General features: G+C 42.2%; 1 pseudogene; it reads left to right on the top strand.

The window, feature by feature from the left end:
• The first annotated feature begins 643 nt into the window (after nucleotides 1-643).
• LOC120120414 lies at nucleotides 644-7,178 on the top strand (annotated as a pseudogene).
• The last annotated feature ends 743 nt before the right edge of the window (nucleotides 7,179-7,921 follow it).

Raw genomic sequence — 7,921 nt, forward strand, 5'->3', positions numbered from 1 at the left:
TCTGCATGCATTTGCATTTTATTTGCAATTTAAGTTTTGTATTGCATTTTTATCGCACTTCACATAATTTGCATTCATCCTCAAAGCATTAAAATTAACAATAAGGGATACATTACAGAATACTGGGAAATTTCAAGCATCACTATAACACGAGGAAGGCCATGGATGATAAGATTGCTCAAATAGAAAGAACTCAATTGCAGTTGCAAGATGATCTGAGAAAAATGCAAGAAGATATGCTTAAGGCTCAAGAGGATATGTTGTCTAAGTTGGCAAATATGCTGGGAGGGAGAAATCCAGAGCACGGAAAGGCCCATGAGCAAACAAGTGAAGAACCACTTTACCCCCAGGGTTTACCCCGGTACAGTCTCCGAATATCCAAGGAACATCTGTCCATACCAAAGTACACATAAATCCTGACGGCATGGCAATGAATCCGCAACCTGGATCTTGTTCGCATCCCGAAGAAAGCCCATATCACCAGGTCCCGGACCTTGATGAAGAAGCAAAGAAGAGCGAAAACAAGTTGTTGCAGGAGCAATATAAGCAGCTAGCAAATGAAGTACAAGCTATGAAAGAAGATACCAGCTTGTATGGTCTCGACGCTAAGGAACTGAGTTTAGTTCCTGATCTGGTCCTACCTCCCAAGTTCAAAACTCCTGATTTCGAGAAATACGACGGTACCCAATGCCCTTCTGCCCATATCACAATGTTCTGCAGGAAAATGACTGGTTACGTAGGGGACGACCAGCTGTTGATCCACTGTTTCCAGGAAAGCTTAGTAGGCTCAGCATTGCGATGGTATAATCAATTAAGGAGAGTTGATGTCAGGACATGGAAAGACCTGGCCAAATCTTTTCTCGACCACTATAAACATGTGAAGGACGTCAGGCCTAACAGAATGGTGCTGCAAGCAATGGAGAAGAACATAGTGAAAGTTTCAGACAATATGCTCAGAGGTGGAGAGAGATAGCAGTACAAGTCCACCCACCGTTGGTAGAGGAAGAAACGAACCTACTTTTTGTTAATACCTTGAAGGCTCCATTTTTCTCACATTTTGTTGGTAATCCTTCTCGAAGTTTGCTGATATAGTTACGGCGGGAGAAATGATTGAAATGGCGATCAAAAGCGGGAAGCTTGAGGGAGGAGATTCCAGCAAGAAACAACCGATGAGGAAGAAGGAAAACGAAGTCAACAAAATAAGGCAGTATGATTCCCATAATATCACAGTGTCCGACCACAGGGAACGGTAGCATCACCCCAAATTGACAATAGGCAGGGGGCAAGAGATCCAAGGAGAGAGAGGCCTCAATTTGATCCGATTCCCATGACTTATAAGGAGTTATTCCACGAATTATATGATCGACATGTAGTCTCACCTTATCATGTGGACCCTATACAACCCCCGTATCCCAAGTGGTATGATGCTAGTGCTAAGTGCGAATACCATGCAGGGGTTTCCGGACATTCTATTGAAAATTGTCCCGCTTTCAAAAAGGTCATCCAAGCTCTGAGAAGAAGAAACGTCATCAACTTTGGTGACAGTGAACAGCCAAACATAGCCCAGAATCCATTGCCAAACCATGCAGGAGCCGGGATTAATGCAGTCGCTGAGGAGAAAGGAAAAACGACTGTAAAAGATGTTAGGGAGGTGATGTCACCCATGTCTTGGGTGTGGCGCCAATGGTCAAGGTAGGACTATTAAGGACTAATCTGCCATGTGAACATTTCAATAACGAAGAGATGTGCCACTACCATAACTGCACAAAACACAGTATACAACAGTGCTCTGATTTCTTAGGGCTGGTACAAGAGATGATGGATAGTAAGGAAATCGAGTTCTTCAAAGAAGGGGCTGAGAAAGAAGAAGCGGAAGTTTACGCCTCTGAGGGATCATCCAAAGTGGTCTATAGTGCCAGTTGTCCCCTCGTCATTACTCCCAAGAATCGAGTGGCTGAGAAGGTAGCTCCAAAGGTGATTATTACACCTCCCTCTCCGTTCCTGTACAAAGACAACAAACAGGTACCTGGAGATATACTTGTCAAATAGGAGAGGTGACAAAGCAACAGGAAGAGGTAGATGAAGTGGGACACATGACCAGGAGTGGTAGATGTTATCACAAAGAACCTGAGAAAAAGATTGCTGTCGAGAAAGGAAAAGTATCGATGTGCAGATAAGAGAAGATGAACCCATCGTCAATGAGCCAGTAACGGAGAATGAAGCGATGGAATTTTTAAATTTCTGAAACATAGTGAATACAGTATTGTTGAGCAATTGCACAAGCTGCCGGCCCGTATTTCTGTCCTATCACTTCTTCTAAGTTCAGAGGCTCATCGCAACGCCCTGTTAAAAGTTTTAAACCAAACATTTGTCCCGAAGGAGATACCCACAGAAAAGCTGGACCGACTAGTCGCCAACATCCAGGCCGATAATTTTTTATCTTTTTCTGAGGACGAGATCCCTTCTGGGATGATTGGCAATCATAAGGCCCTACACATCACAGTTAGGTGCAAAGGGCATGTTCTATCCAGAGTACTGATAGATAACGGTTCGGCGTTAAATGTGATGCCCTTGGTGACCCTGAAAAAATTGCCAGTGGACAGCACCCTGATGAGAAGCTGTCAAAGTGTGGTTCGAGCTTTTGATGGAACGAAGAGAGAAGTTCTAGGCAAGATTGATATCCCTTTGACTATTGGCCCGGCGATATACGAAGTGGAGTTTCTTGTGATGGACATCATGCCTACATACAACTGTTTATTGGGAAGGCCCTGGATTCATCAGGCCGGTGCGGTTCCGTCAACGTTGCACCAAAGGATAAAATTTGCAATGGATGGGAGGCTTATATGCATTCATGCTGAGGAAGACATTATTGCTTCGGTTTCTACTACTGCTCCATACGTTGAAGTGGAAGAGCAAGCTGTTGAATGTTCTTTCAGATCGTTGGAATACGTCAATGCCATGTTTGCGGCAGAAGGAAAGAAGATCCCGAAGCCTAGATTGTCAAACTGCACCAAAATGGGGCTTAAGCTGACTCTTGGAAGAGGAGCAAAAACTGGCAAAGGGTTTGGACGTCGGTTGCAAGGACTGGTGGGCCCAATCTACCCTGTAACTAAAAGAGACAGGTTCGGTTTAGGATATCAGCCAACTTTAAAAGAAAAAATGAGAAGCATCAAGAAGATTCAGGAATTGAGAAAGGCAAGATTGACTGGTGAGGACCCAAGCTGGGAGCCCATGACATTCCCGCCATTGAGCAGCATTTTCGTATCAGGAGGACATATGTTTCAAGGGACTTTGGAAAGCAGTAAAGGGATAGTTGAGAATGCCTTGGAGGACTTGGGCATTAATGTCATAACCGATGAGGAGTTCAAAGAAATGAGAGCTATGGGCATTTACCCTGCGCCACTGGGCTTTGTGTTGAACAACTGGACTGCGGAGGAATTGCCCGTAGTTTACAAATCTTTTGCAGAGTAATACACTGGAACTCTTCCCTATTGTTCATACCCTGGGACAGTAGGTGATTTGATGTAAAGGGTTAAGTTGTGTGTTTTTACTTGCTTTCAATAAAAGATGTGTTTTGTTAATTCCCGAATGGCAAACACTTCCTCATGCATTTTTGTTTGAATATACACATATTATTTCTTTCTATTTGTTTATATGGGAAAAGATTCTCCCATATGTATATATGTATTATGTATATATCTTCTTTTTCGTTATCCTTCAGGAACTCAGATATCAATAATACGAATGCTAATGACTCTGACCCGGAGATTGATTTCGAGATGCCCATATGTCAAGGGGAAATCGAAGGTTGTGATGAGGATGAGGGATGTGAACCACCCTCAGAATTACTAAAGATGGTGGAACAGGAAGATGAGCAGATCCTGCCTCACGAAGAGCTTACAGAGATCTTGAACCTGGGTACAGATGAGGATAGAAAGGAAATAAAGATTGGTACCACCCTGTCTACTGAAGGGAGGCAAAGCTTGATAGAATTACTTCAAGAGTTCAAGGATGTATTTGCTTGGTCATACGAGGACATGCCAGGGCTGGATACAGAATTGGTTGTCCATAAATTACCAATAAAGCCTGATTGCAAGCCCGTACAACAGAAACTGAGAAGAATGAGACCCGAGATGCTGCTCAAGATTAAAGAAGAAGTGAAGAAACAATTTGACGCTGGGTTTCTCACAGTGGCCAAATATCCTGAGTGGGTAGCAAATATTGTCCCAGTACCAAAGAAGGATGGGAAAGTACGAATGTGTGTCGACTATAGAGATCTGAATAGAGCTAGTCCAAAGGATAATTTTCCTTTGCCACATATAGATACGTTAGTGGACAATACTGCTGGAAATTCCTTATTCTCATTTATGGATGGTTTCTCCGGCTATAATCAAATTAAAATGTACCCTGAAGATATGGAGAAAACAACGTTTATCACTATGTGGGGGACGTTTTGCTATAAAGTCATGCCGTTTGGATTAAAGAATGCAGGGGCAACCTATCAGAGGGCCATGGTGACGTTGTTTCATGACATGATGCATAAAGAAATTGAAGTTTATGTAGATGATATGATTGTCAAAGCCAAGACGGAGGAGGAACATGTCGAGAATTTGAGGAAGCTCTTTCAAAGATTAAAGAAGTGCCAACTAAAACTTAACCCAAATAAGTGTACTTTTGGGGTGACATCGGGAAAACTGTTGGGATTCGTAGTGAGCCGAAAGGGAATCGAAATAGATCCCGATAAAGTAAAAGCCATTCAAGATTTGCCAGCCCCAAGAACACAGAAAGAGGTTCGAGGATTTTTGGGGAGATTAAATTACATCGCTCGGTTTATCTCACAGCTGACCGAAAGATGTGATCCCATATTCCGCCTTCTTCGTAAGAATGATTCAGGAGAATGGAGTGAAGATTGCCGAGAGGCTTTTGAGGCAGTAAAGAGATATCTTTCGAATACTCCGATCCTAGCGCCACCAATCCCAGGAAAGCCTTTAATTCTTTACTTGTCCGTTTATGACAATTCAATGGGATGTGTGTTGGGGCAACATGATCAAACTGAGAAGAGGGAGAGGGCTATCTACTATCTCAGTAAGAAGTTCACTGAGTGTGAGGCCAGATACTCACCAATTGAAAAATTGTGTTGCGCTTTAGTGTGGGCTACCAGAAGACTTAGACAGTATATGTTGTATCATACTACCTGGCTCATATCTAAGCTGGACCCTTTAAAGTATCTGATGGGGGTACCTGCATTGTCTGGAAGGTTAGCCCGTTGGCAAATCCTGTTGTCCGAATTTGATATCCAGTATGTAAGCCAGAAAGCAGTTAAAGGGAGCGCCATAGCAGAATTCATTGCGAGTAGGGCTTCAGAAGAATATGAACAGTTGAATTTCGATTTCCCGGATGAGGATTTAATGGCTATCTCGGAGGAAGAAACAATTGCTCTTGCCGGTAAATACTGGAAGATGAACTTTGATGGTGCTTCAAACGCCTTGGGGCATGGGATTGGGGCAATCTTGGTCTCACCAAGTGAAGAGCATTATCCTTTTACCAGTCGGCTCAATTTTGATTGTACAAACAATATGGCGGAATATGAGGCTTGTGTTATGGGTCTTAGAGCAGCTATTCAACTCAAAGCAAAAATGCTGAAGGTATATGGGATTCAGCTTTGGTAATTTACCAACTCAGAGGTGAATGGGAAACCAAAGATCCCAAACTTGTGGAATATCGTAAATTAGTTCTGGGACTTATTGAAGAATTTGAAGAAGTGACTTTCAATTACCTCCCCAGAGAAGAAAATCAAATGGCGGATGCCTTGGCTACTTTGGCAGCGGCCTTTAAGATGAATGAGCATTCAAATATGATGCCTATTGAGATGAAGGCTTATGAATATCCAGCCCACTGCTTTGACATTGAAGAAGAAGATGATGAAGGACCTTGGTACTATGATATCCTCCAGTATATAAGATATCAAAGTTACCCCGAACAGGCAACTGAGAATGACAAAAGGACCATTAGAAGAATGGCAGCAGGGTATGTGCTTAATGGTGAGATCTTATATAAGAAAAGCATGGATCAGGTCTTATTAAGGTGTGTGGACAATAAAGAAGCGAAAATGATTCTTGAAGAAGTACATGAAGGAATATGTGGCACCCATGCTAATGGGCATGTAATGGCCAGACAAATTATGAGATTTGGGTATTATTGGTCAACTATGGAGACTGATTGCATCAATTATGCCCGAAAATGTCACAAGTGTCAGATTTATGGGGATAGAATGCACACCCCTCCTCATCCGTTGCATGTGATGACAGCTCCGTGGCCGTTTTCTATGTGGGGCATGGATGTTATTGGGCAAATTTTTCCAAAGCGTCAAATGGTCATCGCTTCATTCTGGTAGCAATAGATTACTTCACCAAGTGGGTAGAAGCAGCTTCCTATGCAAGTGTTACCCAGTCGACGATATGTAGGTTCTTGAAGAAAGAAATCATCTGCCGATATGGCTTACCAGAGAGAATTATCTCTGACAATGCATTGAACTTAAACAACAAGATGATGAAATCTGTATGTGAGCAATTCAAAATAAAGCATCATAATTCCACGATTTATCGCCCAAAGATGAATGGGGCAGTGGAGGCGGCTAATAAGAACATTAAGAGGCTTATAGAGAAGATGACTGAAACTTATAAAGATTGGCATGAGAAGTTGCCATTTGCTCTGTTTGCCTATCGGACTTCTGTACGAACGTCTACTGGGGCAACTCCGTTTTCTCTAGTTTATGGGATGGAAGCTGTCCTCCCTATGAAGTGGAAATTCCCTCGCTCCGGGTTTTATCAGAGGTGAAGCTAAATGAGGCAGAATGGGTACAGACCAGATATGACCAATTGAATCTGATTGAAGAAAAGAGATTGAAGGCTATTTGTCACGGTCAGATATACCAGAAGCGGATGATACGAGCACATGATAAGAAGGTTCGCCCTCGAGAAATCCACGAAGGAGATTTGGCTCTCAGGAGGATATTGCCCATTCAAAAAGATTTCCGAGGGAAATGGATGCCCAAGTGGGAAGGACCCTATGTTGTCAAGAAAGTTTTTTCTGGGGGAGCTCTGGTCTTAACTGAGATGGATGGGTCTGAATTACCTCATCCAGTGAATTCTGACGCAGTTAAGAAGTATTTTGCTTGAAGAAAAAAGAAGAAGAAAAAATGAGTGAAAATGAAAAAAAAAAAATAAAAAAAATAAAAAAAAATGAAAAAATGGAAAAAAGGAAGGGTTCAAGATGAAAACTCGAAAAGGGCGTCTTAAAACCAAAGGAGGTCTCGAGTCGAAAACCCGCAAAGGGCGACTTGAGTTTTAAATTCAGAGTTCGTGCGTGGTGGATAATCTGAATTGTTTTTGGAAGTAGGAAGAGCTCCTGACATGGGTAACGACAATGGCCATTGGGGTTGAGACCAAAGATCAATGAGTCTCGATGAGGACAACCAGAGGAGGAATTGAATGCACGTGAGATTCAATACTGGTTTACGATATCCAGTAATGGGATATTTTGGGGTTCAAAGAGAGCTTCGCACTCTTAGGTGTCATCACAATTTTGGAGATCCTTTTCACAGAAGCTACACTCGAGTCATTCCGACGGCATTCAAGTTCAAAAGCATTTTTGTTATTGATATTTGAAGACACCCCTCCTTTTGTTCTTTTTCCAATTAAAAGTTTGCCATGTAGTGGCCTAAAAATTCTCTGCAAGTATATAAATAAAGAGACATTTTCCCTTTTTCGTTTCCCTTTTACAAGTATCTAATTTTGAAAAAGTTAAAACGCATAGCTTAACTTGTGGTACATGAAATCATTTTGTATTATTATGCAAAAGGTTTTGGAAATGCAGGGTATCCTGAAGCTAGCAATGGTTTTAACCCATAAGCTTGTGTGGT

The sequence above is a fragment of the Hibiscus syriacus genome, unplaced genomic scaffold (genome assembly GCF_006381635.1).
Source record: "Hibiscus syriacus cultivar Baekdansim isolate YM2019G1 unplaced genomic scaffold, ASM638163v2 tig00110338_pilon, whole genome shotgun sequence".
Taxonomy (NCBI): domain Eukaryota; kingdom Viridiplantae; phylum Streptophyta; class Magnoliopsida; order Malvales; family Malvaceae; genus Hibiscus; species Hibiscus syriacus.